Below are 17,490 nucleotides of genomic sequence, written 5' to 3'. Positions count from 1 at the left end.
CAAAGCACATTTTACATTAATAAAATATAAAACTCGTGACCTTCTAATGGAGGTGGAGAGAAGCAAACAGAGTGCTCCCTCTCTTCATAGCCATCATCTCCTATTCGTTACATGTTCATAAGAAGTTATAGAGGGTCCTCAGATATGGGTGAAAGACACATCATGCAGCAACCTTGCTGAAGCTGTCTGGTCAGTGGCTGATGGGAGATACCTTGGGAACCCTATTTAAGCTGCCATGATGGAAGAAAGGCCAGGTGTACCTACAAATAAACAAATACTGGCACAGCACTGGGGCAAGAGCAAGAGTAACATTAAAGGGAAGTCTGGATTTTTAAAAATATTTGGATATTTTGGTAGTGCTACTAAGCAGTAGATACTCTAAGTAGCCATCCATTTCAACTCTATGAAGTCTTCAAACTCTAATCCAGTGGAGAGTAGAGAAAACGGAATTCAGAGTAGAGGCTTTTAATATATAACTACGTCAGGTTGTTTTGGAGTGAAATTGTGTATTTTCTTGAGAAAAAGAAACTGTATAAAGTCAGAGTTGTCAACTGCCTGGAGAAAAGTTATCCTGTCCCTTTAATGAAGGCTTAATAGGGATGTTATTTACCAGGTGATGTTATTTACCTCCATGCTATGAAAAGCTTCACTTGCTCATTTGAACACATTAAGCCTCTTTTAAAGAGGGCGCCAACTATAGGCTTCCTCCAGGCTTCTGGACAATTCCAAATAAAGTAGTAAATAAATCTGAACATCAGCTCAAATGTCTGTCTTACCTTAAATCTTAACAAAACAATTTGGCTTTGGAGTACTGAGAGGGATTGGCTCTTGGCTATAATCCATTGTAAATTAATCTCACCAGTCTGCAAGGCTCAGTTTTTTACACCAGACAAGAGACCCAGGTCACCAAGCAGTTTCTGCAGCTTGGAACACTCAGGACTCTATCTAAATGACTTGAAGGAGCTGTCGTTAGCTAGAAGTGAAGACAGGAAAGCTATTTATTGCTGATAAACAGGGTGAAGATAAAATGCTCTATTTAAAAGTCCATCAGTGTGATAGGGATTATCTCCATTCTGTCCTTAAGATTGTCAGGGACAGGGAGTTATCAGAGGTTGCTGAAAGCTGGGCAGCTTTAGATGGCTCAGAGTGTGAAGCATTGTAGTTAACAGTGCAGCAGAGAAAGGGAAGTAGGCAGAAAGGATGAACTACCTAATTGAAGAATATTGCTCCCAAATTATTACTACTCTGTTTTTGCTGCTCCTGTATGTTCACACCTAAATGCCAAAATGTGGACAATGTATTTTGAGAAAACACAAGTATCAAAAATTGTTAGACAAATAAATGGGTACTAGATCAAATCAAGCCAGAATTCTCCTTAGAAGCTTAAATGACAAAACTAAAGCTATCGTACTTTGGTCACATCATGAGAAGACAAGAATCTCTGGAAAAGTCAATAATGCTAGGAAAAGTGGAAGGCAGTAGGAAAAGAGGAAGACCTAAAACGAGGTGGCTTGACTCAATAAAAGAAGCCATGTCCTCCAGTTTGCAGGATCTGAGTAGGTCTGTTAGAGACAGAACATTCTGGAGATCTTTCATTCACAGGGTCGCCATAGGTTGGAAATGACTTGACAGCACATAACACACACAAGTATTCCAAGGTATTTGTAAGATCGCTTTCAAAAATGTAGTGGCTCAAGATCATGTCCAGAAACAGATGAAGTCCAGAGACATACACCCTCGGTAGCACTTAGGCATTTGGTCAAAAGGGTGAAGAAAAAGCAAACAATACTTCAGTAAGGGCACTTAACTAGGGTGACAGTTTTTCAAAAAGTAGTTAAGACAGAAATCGTAAGCAATTCAACCAGATTTACTTAATGGGGCTTATTCCTAGGAAAGTGTTCTTAAGATTGTACTTCAAATTACAAAGAGAACAACGTTGTAGAAAAGTCTCAGTGAAATAATATCATTGCAGATACAGATTTAAATTATTTTTAACATTTAAAATATTTATATCCTGCCATTCCTATTTGGACCAAGGTTGCTTACAAACATGACCATGAAACACAGCAATGGAAATGACTTGCTAAAGAGCCTACGGCTACGGGTCTTGCTGGACTCAACACTACTGCTAGAGAAGCAAGTTAATGCCATTACAAAAAAAACTTTTAATCAACTCAATCTAGCCTGGAAAATGGATCGTAATCTTCTTGACATGACTGATCTGCTACCTGGATTCATGCCACAGTTTCATCAAGACTAGACTACTGTAACGTACCATACGTAAGTCTCTGCTCGAAATCAACTCAGGAACTCCAGTTGGTGCAGAACATTGCAGCTCAGTTATTATCGGGAACTGGGCCAAGCATGCATATTACTCCCATTTTACAGTCACTCGCAGTGGCTACCTATCAAGGTATTGGCTATCACATATAAGGCCTTTATGGCCTTGGTCCCTCATATCTGTAGGACTGCCTCTCTCTCTAAGCTCTGCCACGGCAGCTTCACTCATCTGAACATGGCCTTTTACAGGTGCCACCCTGCAAATGGGCAAAACCAACAACTGCCTGTATACAAGCAACACAGACTGTGAACTATACTAGTGTGTTTTAATTAGGAGTTCTAAGTCATATAATGTTACATTAAATTGCTTATGCTTTGTTTTCTGCATTGTTTTTCGTTTTTGTATCAGATTCTGCTTGTATTCAAATTTCTGCAGTCCATACTCTATTGCATTGTTTTTGAATGTTTGACCTATTACCCTACACTATGTAATTTGCTTTGACTCTCAGTGAAAAAGGCAGATTATAAATAACTCAAATGAATAATGATTTTAAAATACAAAATGAGTATCAAAAATCTCAGTTTATCTTTAAATGCTACATCTTATATACCTAAACGTTTACCCTACCTTTCTCCAAAGAATTGATTTAGAAGTCTCAGGTCCTCCATGGCTGGGGATCCCCATCCCCACCCATTGCCAGTTGCCACTGCTCACCTGGCCAGCAGGGAGGAAAAGGTGCTGGGAAAGGGGGCAGACAGGCCAGCAGGCACGTGCACAAGCATGCACATCTGTGTCCCCAGCAATTACATCATTTCCAGTGTGACCTGTTTTTAAAGAATCAGCCCCTGGCATGATCCATTGCTTCTGAGTCACACTGAAAATGACATCATTGCTGAAGGCTGCACATGCACAGGTGAGTCCCCTGCCCCCCAGCCCTCCACTCTGGACTTGGGGGGACCTGGCAACCCTGATTTGAGGTGGCTTATATAGCAACACCAATGTAAGAAATGAATTAAAATATTATCTTATCCAACAGTGAGAAAATACTCTGAGAAGCCTCTGCTATGCACAGTACTCTATGCCAATGAAATCAATCTCTTATCTGCTTCCCAAGAAGGCTCTCTAAAAACAGTCTTGCAAGCCTTGCAAAAAAATGACCAATGATGCTGCCCTCTGTACCTCTCCAGATAGGCCTTTCCAAAGCACTGGTTTGAGAACACTCTTGACCAACCTGAAACAGCCTGAGAAGGGAGTCCTCTGATGAGTGGAATTGACACACAGTACACAGGAGCCTGGGGCTCCTTACATGGGAGCCCCAGGCTGTGAGGGCTTTAAAAGCTAAGAATCAGCACTACGGATAAGACCTGGAAGCAAATAGGTAACTGGTGCAGATGTTGAAGCACAGACGTTGCATGTTCCTGGGGGCTAATGCCAGTCACTAATCCGGCTGTTGCATTTTGTACCACTTGGAGTTTCCAGGTCAAAGGAAGCCCTAAGTAGAGTGAATTATAATAGTTCAACAGAGATTGTGGTAATTATACAATACCATTTAAACCAGAACTCATCTTTTTAGATTTATGGCATGAACACTCTTTGCCACAGATAAGACAAAATATGCTCTTATCACTCCTAATAACAGCCCAAACATCTATTGCTTCTTGTTGGAAATCTCCCTATCCGCCTGATATAAATACATGGTATAATAAAGTGTGGGAATATATAGCAATGGAAAAAATAACAAATATCATACAACACTCAACAGATTATGCAAGAATGATAAATTTTACAGAAAAATGGCAGCCTTTCTTAGACTATCTTGCCACTAACAACATACAAGGTGCAACAACTTTATATCAGAAATTTCTGAAATTAGAACTTTGATGCAATAGAACTATATTGTATGGATCTATATCACTTTTTAAGCTTTGAATACTCTAGTCTCACAATGATAAAGAAAGATGTACACTTAAGGAAAGAAAAATGTCACAATAATGTAATATTTATGCTGTTCTGGTATAATAATGTTAATCACATGCATCGTCAAATTATGCTTTGTTATTGTACATATGTTTATTAGATTGCTGAGAATAAAAATTTATTTTAAAAAACAGAGATTGTGGTAACATAGTTCAGCACAGTCGGGAGCTTTGGCAGAACAAGATAGCCTTTCAGTTGAAAAACAGGCATTCCTAATAGCACTAACTTAATTTTCCATCAGTGCTGGGTTCTGGAACACCCCTAAGATCTTTACCTGATTTCATAAAGATAGTTGGACCTCACAGAACAATGGCAGATCAATCCCCATCCACAACTCTGCCTTCCCTACCAGCATCACCTCCATATAGTCTGAAATGAGTTTCAACTTCTTCACCCGGAGCCACCCAATCAGATCCTCAGGGCCACACAGAGATGAAGTAAGGGATTCCCTTGATTCTTATGCTACTTCAGGTTTAAAATGCAGGTGCTGTCCAATGCAGTCTCAGAGAGAAGAATGCTAAAGCATTAGTAGACCGTGTTTTCTTCATTTTCTCAGTCTTTAGCTATTTCTGTAAGCAATGTAAGCAACAAATCACAACTTCAACTGAGAGTATAAATAGAGATAAGATGCAGTTTGGTTGGCAACTGCCTCAGAATACAAACAATGAAAAGGGAAAATTCAAAAGTCCAAAGCTCCCCTAATAGAAATATCACCCGGAATAAATGGTTTAGCACCCAGAGGCCATCAGTGTGAACTGCTCTTTAAATAAAGATGCAACCCAGTTAAGGAAACAGCTCCTTCCACAATCTCATATAATAAGATCGCAGTGTAAATTGCCTACTAAGTCTTTTATCCACTGTCTGAGTAACTGACGTCCTAGAGCTCTTGGCATGCTCAGCCACTGGAAATCCTCCTGGATTTGGGAAAAGGGAACGAGAAGAGACCAGTACTACCACTGCTGTATAATCAGCTCCATCTGAAGCACATTCTCCTTCCCTCATCCCTTTTACAAACACCAAATCTTTGCCACTTTATCTAAAGAGCTCATGTATATGGATCATATCCTTTAGGACTCATGTTGAATCAAAGATTATGATTCCTACTTTTATACAGGCAGAATATGGATTTATTTCCTTCAGTTGGGTACATCTGGACATTGTCAGCTAAGATCATCAGTATCTAAATCCACTGAAAGGCTCGTTTCTGTTAATACCTCATGAGTCAATTCTATTCAAGGAACTCCATGGACTATTGTCAAGTTGGGGTACTGATACTATTTGATGGATGTGCAAGAGCCCTAATATCAACAGGTAATAGAAAAAGGTGGGATATTCTACCAAGCTCATTGAATATGAATTATTATGAAACCCAGATTTGCAAGGTTTGGTACATTCTAAGACATATCTCAATTCAGTTAAGGTACAGTTCTGCTGCACAGCAATGGTAAAACACAAGCTTTTGGAAGATAAATCCCCCAAGGGATTGTCTGCCTGATGTGTTGTCAGGCTCAGGCATGCCCTGCCCCTCACGTGTCTCTTTCTGCCGTGGTGGTGCTCCCTCGCCATCTGCCTGACTTCTACTTCTTGGCCTTTGGGTCTACTCCACCACTGTTGGCCCACTAGCCCCTCTTAGCTGCAGGGATATCGTCTCCTGAAGGCTTCAGAAGCAGGGTGATTGGGCCCTGGGTACTTCCCAGGGGCCTCTCTACACCCCTGAGTACACTGACCTCCACTCCAGACACAAACAAACCTCCAGCTCCTACACTCTCAGTCTCCCTCCTCCACTTGTGGATGGACCTCCCTTTTATCCCCTCACCATTCCCAGGCACCATCTCCTAGCCCCACCCCCAACAGCTTAGCTGCTGCCCTGGCTGCCTTAGGTAGCCACAGCTGTGCCTGTTTTGCCCCCAGCCTCTCCTGGCCCTTTCCCATCCCCTCTAGCCTGTTTGCGGGGTTGTTGGCCTGTAGTTCTTCCCATGCCTGCCACTGGGTTGGGGTGCGGCCCTGTGCCACCGGTGCTGCTCATGATCTGCTGCCTGTGGTGGCATGGGCTGACTGTCTCTGCCCCCTGTGCCCTCTTCCTCCAGCTAGGCTGGGATGCTCTAAGGGCCTGGCTGAGAAGCGGGCAGTGGCTAAGACCCAGGAGCTGCCATCTAGCTTGCCTCCTGCTGATGAGAGCTTGTCAGTGTCAGATCTGTGGCTAAATAATAATTGTAATCCAGACTACCTTCTGCAATCAGACAAGAGTCCGTTGTTTCCAAAAGAGATGTACTGAAAAAGCAATCATTATAGTCCACTGGCCCAGATGCAATATCTGGGTTGGTACACGTGTATTGTTACGAATGACAGGCAAAGCATAAGGTACAAAGTAACAGATCCCAGCAGACCCAACCTCCCCCCATAGTTCTCAAAACAATCTCTTTGAAGCTGAGAAAGCGAAAGTTTCCCAAGGCTGGAAAAGCGATAGCCAAAACAATCCTCTTCTGTGAGATAGCTGCTTGGAACATCTTGGCACCTGTGAATAAAGCACTTAGAATACTGAAAGAATTAAAATGGAGTCTCTTTGGTTACACATACAGGAAGACCAGTCTAACCCTGACATTTCTGCCCCTCTTAAGATGTCCCTCCCCCAGGTTTATGCGGATAACGATTATGAAATGCTTTAACTAATCTAGGAGCATGAACATGTACAGAGTGCACCCATTCGTCAAACCCAGAGTCAAAGTCTTTCCATCTGATGAGATAAAATAGTTGATTTCTTTTGAGCTTAGAGTCCAAAATTTGTTGTACTTCATAATGGGTTTGATCATCGATTAAGGTTGGGATAGGAGGGGCTCGAGTGTGCCATTGATCTGCTGGTGGAGCCCATTTTAAAAGGCTGACATGGAAGGTATCATGAACATGGCGCAAGTTCTTTGGCAAATCTAAGGCAACAGTCACTTTATTGATTACTTTACGCACGGGGAAAGGTCCTAGAAATTTCAAAGCGAGTTTGCGGCTGGTCTGTGTTACTTTTAAGTTTTTTGTTGAGAGGTAAACCAGATCTCCTGGTTGTAAATTCCATTCGGCCACACGATGGCGATCAGCATATTTTTTGTAATCCTGTTTGGCTTTGTCGAGATGCTTTCTAATTAGAGTCCATTGTTGAGCAGCTTCCCCCCACCAGTCTGAAACGTCCTTGGCTGCTGAAGTAGGAGGGGGGAGCGCTTCAAACGGGAAGGGTTTGAAGTGGAAGCCATAAACGACTTTGAAGGGAGTTTCTCCAGTGGAGGCATGCACACTGTTATTATATGAGAATTCTGCTAGGGGAAGCAAATCAACCCAGTTGTCTTGTTGAAAATTAATATAACAGCGGAGGAATTGTTCTAATATTTGATTAGTTTTTTTCGGACTGTCCGTCGGTTTGAGGATGATGGCTTGAACTTAAACCTTGCTCAATTCCCATAATGTGTAGAAGCTCCCGCCAGAAGTTGGCAACGAATTGTCCGCCGCGATCCGAAATCACCTTTGACGGAAAAGAATGCAGTTTTACAATGTGTTTTTGGAAGATATCTGCTAATTTTCGGGCCGAAGGTATAGTGGTGCAAGGTATAAAATGAGCTTGTTTGGAGAATAAATCCACTACGACCAAAATGCAATTGTGACCCTTGGAGGGGGGGAGGTCGGTGATAAAATCCATGGATATTGTTTCCCAGGGTCTGTTTGGCGTTTCTAAAGGTTGTAATAGTCCCAGGGGTTTGCCCTTGCGGGACTTGGCACTAAGACAGATGGGGCATGACGCTACGTACTGAGAAATGTCTTTGCGCATGCCCGGCCACCAAAATTGTTGTTGCACCAAATGGAGTGTTTTTAAGTACCCATAGTGCCCAGCCGTGGGGGCGTCGTGACAGCGTTGCAATACTTCTTTCCTTAAACTGCTGGGTACATAGAAGCGGTCTCCCCAAAGCCATTCTCTTTGTTCAGATTGTTGCAATTTTTCTTTGGGTACGTTTCCCCCCTCCTTTTCTACTTCACCTTTCAATTTTAGTCTCCACCCTGGATCGGGTTGAGAAGGTTGGGTTGCGCAGCTGCGTGTTGTCACCACACCCCCTAATTGCGTAGGCGAAAAGACGGTGTCTATCGTCTCCTCCCTCTTGCTTTTGTGTTGGGGCATGCGCGACAGAGCGTCGGCAAGAAAGTTAGTTTTGCCAGGCAGGAAGTTTAATGTGAAGTTGAATTTAGAGAAATATTCCACCCAACGCAGTTGTTTGGCATTTAGTCTCCTGGGACTGCACAAGGCTTCTAAATTTTTGTGATCCGTCCACACTTCAAAAGGATGACGGGCTCCTTCCAGCCAATGCCTCCAGGTGGCAAGTGCCGCTTTTACAGCGAACGCCTCCTTCTCCCAAACATTCCAATTCCTTTCAGCTTCAGAAAATTTTCTGGATAGGAAGGCACAAGGTTTGAGAACACCATCCTCCCCCCTCTGCAAAAGGACGCCTCCAATCGCAGTATCGCTGGCATCAACCTGTACTATGAAGGGTCGATTTTCATCAGGGTGTTGTAGTACGGGCTCAGAAACGAACTGGGTTTTTAGGTGATTGAACACCACCTGGCATTCCGGCGTCCAGGACAATTTGGCACTTGGTTTTTTGGCCTGGTCTCCCTTGTCTTTGGTTTTTAACAGTTCGGTCAGGGGGAGTGTTATTTGAGCAAAATTCGCTATAAATTCTCTATAGAAGTTGGCAAAACCCAAGAAGGATTGTAGTTCTTTGCGGGTAGTGGGTGTTTGCCAGTTTTGTACGGCTTGTACTTTGCCCGGGTCCATTTTTAGACCATCTTTAGAGATGCAATATCCCAGATAGGTGAGTTCCGTTTTGTGGAATTCACATTTGGACAGTTTAATGGGCAATTTGTTACACATTAGAGTAGTCAAAACTTTCTTCACGAGTTCTACATGTTCCTCTTCCAATTCTGAATAAATTAAGACATCATCTAGGTACACTACTACTCCCTTGTATAAGAACTCATGCAATACTTCATTTATCATGGACATGAAAACCGAAGGGGCCCCGGCCAGGCCAAAAGGCATAACTAAGTATTCATCCTGGCCGAGGGGCGTATTAAAAGCGGTTTTCCATTCATCTCCTTCTCTGATACGAACGTGGAAGTAAGCATCTTTTAAATCCAATTTTGTAAAGATCTTACCTTGCGCCACGACGTTGAGTAAATCTCGGATGAGTGGGATGGGGTAGGCGTTGCTGGAGGATACTGCATTTAGTCCTCTAAAATCCGTGCAAAGTCTTAGTCCCCCATCTTTCTTCTTGACAAAAAGTACTGGAGCAGCATGCGGGCTATTAGCTGGTCGGATGAAGATTTGTGTCAATGAATTTGCGGAGTTCTTCACGTTCATTAGGACTCATGGGATATAGCCTGCCTTTGGGTAAAGATGCACCCGGTAATATCTCCACAGCACAATCCGTCCTCCTGTGAGGAGGTAAAGAGTTGGCTTCTTCTTCAGTGAAAGCTTGGAGATAAGCCCTGTACTGTTTAGGAATTTGATTCATTTCTTCTTGAGTTAGAAGGGCTTGCTCAATGAGGGTAGGGTTGTTACCCCAATTTTGGTTCCAGCGGTGATTTTTACATGTATCATGGGAAAAAGTGATGCTTCCAACTGTCCAGTCTATATAGGGGTTGTGATCCCACAACCACCTGCTTCCCAGAATCAACGGATATTTGGCGGTGGCACTAATTACATACGATCTTGTCTCCCAATGCTGTCCCATGCCTGTAATGACTGGCACGGTTTCGGTAGTGACAGGATTCATATTTGTGCCATCCATTTGTTCAAAGATGACCGGCATTTCCAGTTCTTTAACGGGAAGCACTAATCCATTTACTAGGGCCGGTGAAATAATGTCTCTGGAGCAGCCCGAGTCTATGAGAGCTTGAACGCGGACATGCGTTTTTCTTTCTGGATTGACTAATGTTACTGGTATAAAGAGTATGGACCCATGAGGTCTGTTCGGAGTAGGAACTGACTGATCTTTGATCTGCCGTTTGGGTCCTTTTACGACAGATCCATTTCGTTTCCCGAGGTAGGACTTTCTGGATTTTCCTCCCCGATTAGAGCGGTTGAATCATAGTCCATAACTTCTTCTAGTTCTAACCCTCTCTCGGGAGGATTCCTACGAAACGCTCCTCTGCCTCTTGTTGCTCTTGGAGCGGGCATCGGGCGGGTTGGCGCAGGTAGAGCGGTGGGGGCTGGGCGCCTTGGCGGGAACGGAGTTCTTTGCACATGCCGGTACGGACATTGCGCTGCAAAGTGACCGCTTTGTCCACACTGCAAGCATAATCCTTGTTGCCATCTAGCATCTCTCGCTCCTCTGGTAGCGTACCCAGCACCCCTACTTCCTCTCACCAGTACGGAAGAGCGCCTTTGTCCCGTATTTTGCTGTTGCTTGACTAAGCGTACCTCTTGCATACGATTTTCCACTTCACAAGCTAACTGAACCCACCCCAATAGTGTAGGGGGATTATCTTGCATGAGAGCTCTATCCAACAATTTGGGATTCATGCCTTGTTTGAACAGAATTATTTTGGTGGACTCCTCACACCTTGGGCATTTAGCAGCCAGCTGTCGGAATTTTATAACATAGTCTCTAGCCGACGTGCTGCCTTGCCTAATGGCCTGCAATTCAGTCCTAGCTCTCGTTTCCTCTAACGGATCCTCGTATTGGGCTCGTAGCGCATCTAATAGCCCTTGAAGAGTATTTAACTCGGGGGCCCCTATATCATAAAGGGCTACATAACAATCCGCCGCCTTTCCTTGCAGACGAGATCCCAAGTGTTCGATTTGGCTGGCTTCGTCTCTGAACAAATGTCCCCAACGGTTAAAAAATTGTAAGGCTTGGACTAGGAAGAACCCGTTTGGAGGGATCCCCATCAAACGTGGCTTCCAGTTTCACCCACCCCATTGGCAGTTCCGGGGCTCGGGCGACCGGTGCCGGTTGAAGGTAATAGTCAATTGGTGCCGGTTGGGGCGGTGGCGGAGGATAATGGGGCCCCGGTTGAGGTTGCGGAGGGTAATGGGGCCCCGGTTGAGGTTGCAATGGGGGAGGCCCCCTCGGCACTGGTTGTAGCGGTGGGGGGGGCCTAGGTCCTGGCTGTAGTGGTGGAGGAGGTCCTCTAGGCGTCGGCTGCCTCGGCGGCAGACCCCTTGGAGTTGGAAGTTGCTGTGGAGGAGGTAGTCGAGGAGTTCCCCCCGGTATTGGCTGAATGGGGAGAGGAGTTATCCTCGGTCCTGGCATCGGGGTGTGCCAAGGAGTGGTGTCTCTTGGTATCGGAGCCACGAGTCTCGGCAAAAACGGTCGGTCTCCCGTCCGGATTATCGGTACTATTTGCAGCGGGACTGTTATTGATGTGTCGAGTGGTGGCCCCTGAGGCTGACTCATAGTTGGCGTGAGTATCGGGGTCCCTCGAGGTGGATGCTGCGGAGTACCCCCAGACTGAGATGAGGTTGTAGGAGGCTCCTCCAGGGGTTGTTCCTCTACTTTATCATCCTCACACTCTTTTTCTTCATCTTCTTCTTCTTCTTCGTCTTGATTCAGAATAGGATTAGGTGGCTGTTCATTTGGATCACCAGGAATCGGGGCCGGTTGGTTGGGGTCCGCCGTCTCTGTCTGGGGAATGATCTTCTGCAGAGTTGCCAGACTTTGACTGATAGTCTGCGAACCTGCAGGGACTGTTTGATTCCCTTCTGTTCCCCCAACCACTAGTACGAAGAGTAAATGGACTGCATGGGCCAGACTTTCCTCCATGCTCGTCAATCTGTCTTCTAAAACTTGCACCCGGCTCGAGTCCCCTGCTGTGGCCTGTTCCCGCGTCCTGGTCGGGATTTTCGCCGGGTCCTTGCGGGGCCTCACCGTATTCTGTATAGTATTCTGCACAGGTTGCTCCAGGCCAAGGTTTTATCTCTCCCATGCCTTGGGCCCCCGCACCTTGCTCTTCTTGTGATCTCCCCGCCAGGATTCCTTTCGCCAATCCTGTAACCGCCGAAATTCCAGCATCCACAGCTATGGTTCAACTTTGTAATTGTATCCACGAATGTTCATTCGGATCTTGGTGCCCCGTCCACGGAACGACCTCTGCATAGTCCCAACTCATCACATCGCGACACGACGTTTCCCAAGTGTGGGTGCTCTCCGAGGCTCTTCAATCCCATTCCAGCTGGTCAGACTCTTGATTCCAATAGTACCAAGGTTGACTACTGGAGTGCTCTGCAATCACCTCGAGACTCCGTCGGCCTTCCATCGGGGCTTGCACGAACACCGTACTTGCTCTCCTCTCCCTCGCGTCCCTTGGCCTCGATCCCCACTGCGTTGGCGTCGGCAAGGAAATCAGCAGGTCAGCGGCAGCTGTGGGCCGGGTATCTGTCCTGCTGGGCGCGAGGGTATAGATTGTAGTAACAGAGGACCCTGTCCCTCTTTGAACGGGTCCTTGAGGTTCCAGTCCTTGAGAGCCGGGAGAGGCATATGGATCAAACAAAGGGTCCCTGTTGGGTACAGCTTTGGAATCCGTCTTCTCCGGCTTAGGCATTGGAAATATGTGATTCGTAACAAAATGTCAGATCTGTGGCTAAATAATAATTGTAATCCAGACTACCTTCTGCAATCAGACAAGAGTCCGTTGTTTCCAAAAGAGATGTACTGAAAAAGCAATCATTATAGTCCACTGGCCCAGATGCAATATCTGGGTTGGTACACGTGTATTGTTACGAATGACAGGCAAAGCATAAGGTACAAAGTAACAGATCCCAGCAGACCCAACCTCCCCCCATAGTTCTCAAAACAATCTCTTTGAAGCTGAGAAAGCGAAAGTTTCCCAAGGCTGGAAAAGCGATAGCCAAAACAATCCTCTTCTGTGAGATAGCTGCTTGGAACATCTTGGCACCTGTGAATAAAGCACTTAGAATACTGAAAGAATTAAAATGGAGTCTCTTTGGTTACACATACAGGAAGACCAGTCTAACCCTGACAGTCAGCACCTGGGCCATCTAGCCTGCCTCCTGCTGACAAGGGCTTGTCAACACATGGGCCCTCTTGCCGTCCCAGTTCTCTGTTGGTGCCTTTGCTGCCTGTCTCCTCGTCGGGTGAGTGCCAAGGGTGGCAAGGCTGGATGGTGGGGCTGCCAGTCTGGGTTCTGGGTGTGGCTCTGGGAGGGATCCCAAGTCCGGCCTGGTCGCCGGACATGTGTGTACAGGGGTCTGTCTTTCGCCTATAATAAAAAGCAAATTTCCACCTCTAAGGATGGAGACAGGTACCCGTAACACTGAAACATCCCCCAGCTGTGTGTGTTACAAATCTGGGGACAAACATTCAAGTTTGTTCTCTAGGCATCAGCGTGTTGTTTTCTTGCTCAACTGCAACCATTAGACAAAGAAGGGGTGTGCATTTCCAACCATAACTTTCATGAAGCAAATAAATACTTATACATTTTTTAAGATCAACTTTGGCAGTAAGAATACAGCTACTAATCATCTTTTTAAAGTACAACATATACAATCCTAAAGTCAACTGTCCAAATTCTATAAGCCTGGTTACCTGAGGAACCATAGGTATCCACTCATTGCCAGCAACAACAGAATACCCTGTTTTTTCTGCCTCTCATACATATGCTGGAACTTTGTTTAAATCAGAAATCCTTCCCTCTGCCAGCTTGTCCCATGCTCTAAGAGTCAGTATTTTTCAGCAAGTTTTTTCCCTTTAGAGTGCTGGGTTTCTGAACTAAACAGGAATACAAAATAAGAGCAGCAAAGAGAGGTAGAGAAAGGGTATGGGACATGTTAACAGAGCAACTATGTGATGTATAGCAAAAGTTAAAAAAACAGGAGCTTAAACACCTGTCAGTTTGGCTCTCATTCTGAATGCCAGTTGTGATCGGGGATTCCATTTATCAACGCACTGTTCATGCCTGTTTGGCACAAACAGGAAATATCTTACTGCCTCCTATCCTTGCAAGGAGCAGAAGTTTTGGAGGGGAAAACAAAAACTGACTTTCAACTCTCAGCAAGGCAAGGATATTGTTTGGAGTGGGAAGAATAGAAGACAGCTCTCAGATGGTTGGGGGTGGGGGCGTGTTAAAATAAAACTTAGCTTCTGATCTCTCCCTGCAGCCTACTACCTGCAAGGCTGGGGCTCAGCAAAAGGTTTAGGAGGTGGCTTCTGTTCCATATCCAATAAGCCATGCTGAATAGATCCAGGGATCATCTAACTTCTGTCTGTAACCATCAAAAATAGTATGTTCCACTGCTAAACATGGCCCTTCCCACACGGCTTACCTGAACCTGGAACGCTTCGCAGCATGCCGAAAAAAACGCGGAAGATTGTGTTTTCTCTCGCGAGTTTTGCACGATGTTGCGCAACATCGCACATAACTCAAGAGAGAAAACGCAATCTTCTGAGTTTTTTCCGGCATGCTGCACAGCGTTCCGGTTTCAGGTAAGCCGTGTGGGAACGGCCCTAGTTTGTTGCAACATTTGCATCATTGTAACTAAGAACTGAGCATGTTCCTCATATTCTAGACCTACCTCTTGATGAGTTAATTTCTTTCCATCATCTTGGGTTAGCTCTATTCTGCACACTTCCTTAACTGGTTTTCTACTATATTGACGGAATTTCAGCACTGAAGCCGCTCAGTGTGGCCCAGAGTAAAGCAAACTCCAGCGCATGACAGGAATCACCTTGAATTTGTTTATGCTATGAAGAGTTAATTGTTTTAGAAAAGACTGCCCCACTATTTAAAAGGCTGGTTTTGTATCACATTTCTGAAAACCAGAAATAAATCTTTACCATAGGAGGAATAACATGGAAGATAAAAGACACCAGCTGCAATCCTAAGAATACTTTACTGTGAATAAGCTCCATTAAATAAAATGGGATTTAGTTCTGAGTAGACTGGTTTAGGATTCTTCCCACAATGATTTAAGAAGGTTTGAAATGTGCTTTAGAAGGGATGCATGATCAAGAAACTAAGATGTATATGGCTAAGAAACCTTGAACAATGCTCATGTTTCCGGATAATGCTCGTTACATTGCCACAGATGATGATTAAAACTAGAGTATTTTAGAACTCCTACATATCTTTGAGGCTTACTAGTCATCCAGACTTTACTTCAGTTCCACATACTGCCCGTAGATTTCAGCAATTAAAATTTCAAATATTGCACATTCAGATTCCATTGTAGCCATACCGTTCAAAAGATTTCACTTTTACATCAGCTGTCTGAAGCTGTGAGGGATTATTTAACATTAAACTTTATGGCCAGCCAGTTACAGCTGAATTTACCACACTGAAGTATATGTGCTGGGAGAATCCTATTTTGCATGGAGAGGATGGAACTCTTCTAATCATGCCAGACATTGGATCCTTCTCTGCCTTGCTACAGCTGTAAACAATAAAACAAACACCTTTGGCGTTTTGCCCTGGCTGCAATTTTCCTAATTACGTGAAGGTATGCAGGTAGTGAGATCATCAAGCAATCATTATTTATGAAACTGAAATTCCATCTTTGGAGCTCATGCTCCCCATGGAATTTTCAACTGGGCCAAAGAACGAGAGATATCTTTCTACAGAATAGCTAGGATATAACCCTACTGTACCATTCTTCATGGATGGCATGCCAGCGTCTACAATTGCAACAGCTGCTCCTACTTCTCAGTTTGGCTTCTTTTCTGCATGAATTGTATCTCCATGGAATGAGGTTGCTCGAATTGGGGCAGAAAGCAAGGATGGGTCATCCTGTTCTGCCATATTCCTCAACCTCCTGGAATTTTTCCCACTAACATGCCTAATGTGGGCTTCTTTCCCTATTCCCCACCCCCACCCCTGAGCAGCCTCCTTGTAGTGAACAGGCCCTCTTCACCACACATCTGGAATGGGTTTGATAGACTACACGTTCTAATTCCAATAAAAGGAAAGATATTTCATGCTTTGCTGCCAAGCCTTGTAAGAAGTACTGCTTTACTCCTCTTCACGGCTGTCAACTGAGAATTAGGCTATAACATGGAAACAAGTTATTAAAACAGTCAAAGCACAGCTCAGTGGGAGGCTCTCTCCAAACCTGGCTATCACACTGCAGAAAAGCCATCACCATTTTCTAGTATTAAAAACCGCAACATAATATTGTGGATTAGATACTGGATGTGTCACATGCTGCAAAACTCCACATATTCTAGTGAGAGCTCACTGCTCCTTGTGACCCATGCCAATTTACACATTACCTGATTCAAGAGAAAATCACCTGAAATCAATGTAAGCCACTAATAGCGCTCTCCTCCGCCCTATGTGAAAAGTATAGCTAAAGACGAGTCAGAGCAGGTAGCCCAAGACTTAGAAGGGAGACGGTTCTTTTGTTCACTTAATGGAGCAACAAAAACAAAAATTGTCAGAGGCATATGGCCGGATAAACGTAGAGCAGTGGTGATGCCCTGAGCACTTGTATCCACCTGCAAGGGCAGGTGACAAGTGGATAGTGCAGAAATAAAAAACAGACACCACTTCAGTTCAACTCCTTCAAAGTGTAGAATTAAAGAAGTATGGGGCCAGAACCAATGAATAAAGCAGATCCAATCCTTATGGGCTGAATATGCAGAAAGCCCAATGTAAAGTTCGCCATGAGGAAGTAGTCTAAGATGACAGAACAGGCCCGCTGATCATGGAACAAGAAGGGGTACTGACTAGAGCTGCTTATTCAAGGTTGGTAAATTCATGGAGATCTGCGGGTGCACTTGGCATGGGTAAGTGTCAGTTAAGAGCAGCTGTGGAGAAAGGGAGTGAATTGGATTGAGGTAGGAGGTGCAAACTCCTCCCTATTCAGCTGCTGTTTGCCCCAGAGAAGACAATACAGAAATGCTATACTTCAAGGACACTACTAGAACTGAAAGGCTTAGAACCAAGCCATGAAAAGTTTTTTGAAAATATCTACCAGTAAAGAACTGTACTCTAATTGAATTAAAACCAGATTTCAAGGAGTGTAGATAAAATGAGCAAAAGAACTGGAGCTCTGCAGTAGTAGCTCCAGCCTGATGTCTCTTTCCGCTGACTGCTCTTCAGTCCACCTCCTCACTCAGGGCTCAAAGCCTTCCATCCATACATCCTTTCCTTTTGATGGAGTTTATTTAAAAAACCCAACACTCCCCCCACATCCCAGTTTTGTTTTCTTTAGCTGTGTCATTTATTTCCAGTTGACTCTT

The 17,490-nt window shown here is 44.5% G+C and overlaps 1 protein-coding gene across 1 annotated transcript in view; it reads right to left on the bottom strand.

Annotated features, from left to right (window-relative positions):
- Positions 1-17,490, bottom strand: part of SEMA3G (semaphorin 3G) — a 128,353-nt gene that overhangs the window by 68,480 nt on the left and 42,383 nt on the right. The window lies entirely within an intron of this gene.

This window comes from Eublepharis macularius, chromosome 4, assembly GCF_028583425.1.
Source record: "Eublepharis macularius isolate TG4126 chromosome 4, MPM_Emac_v1.0, whole genome shotgun sequence".
In the NCBI taxonomy this organism is placed as follows: domain Eukaryota; kingdom Metazoa; phylum Chordata; class Lepidosauria; order Squamata; family Eublepharidae; genus Eublepharis; species Eublepharis macularius.
Note: the sequence above shows the minus strand (reverse complement) of the source record. Positions and strands in the feature narration are given on the sequence as shown.